A 510-nucleotide genomic window follows, 5' to 3' on the forward strand; every position below is an offset into this window, starting at 1 on the left:
TAGGAAAGGAAGCTTTCTTCAAGACACTCCAGATCTTAAAATCACGTACCCTGGGGGGCTTTCATTGCCCAAGCCGACCACGTGGAACGTACTCCGGGCGGTAAGACTCCCTCCACCCTAGGCGGGGTGGGGGGCAGCATCTGTCTCCAACCCCAGATCTCCGTTCCAGATCCAGCACAGACACGTGCTGCCTTTCCCGGCCTTCTGCGCTACTGGTGGGCAAGCCCTCCGCTGCCCTGTCTGAGGCAAACCGTCGCTTCAGTTGCTACCGGGTAGCTCACCGGCTGGCGGGCCCTGCTCGCCCCGCCCACCTCGCACAACCGCTCCCGCCACTATGGGCCCCGCCCTTCCTCCTAAGCCCCACCTCCTCGCCGGTCCGTTTAGCCTCTCCAGCTCCAGAGCCCAGGCCTGTCGGCGGCCGCATTACTAGGCCCGCCCCCTTCCTTGGGTCGCGAGCCCCGAACGTATCGAACGCAGCCAATGGGTGGTGCGGAGGCGGCACCGCGGGAG

Source organism: Camelus ferus, chromosome 13, assembly GCF_009834535.1.
Source record: "Camelus ferus isolate YT-003-E chromosome 13, BCGSAC_Cfer_1.0, whole genome shotgun sequence".
Taxonomy (NCBI): Eukaryota; Metazoa; Chordata; class Mammalia; order Artiodactyla; family Camelidae; genus Camelus; species Camelus ferus.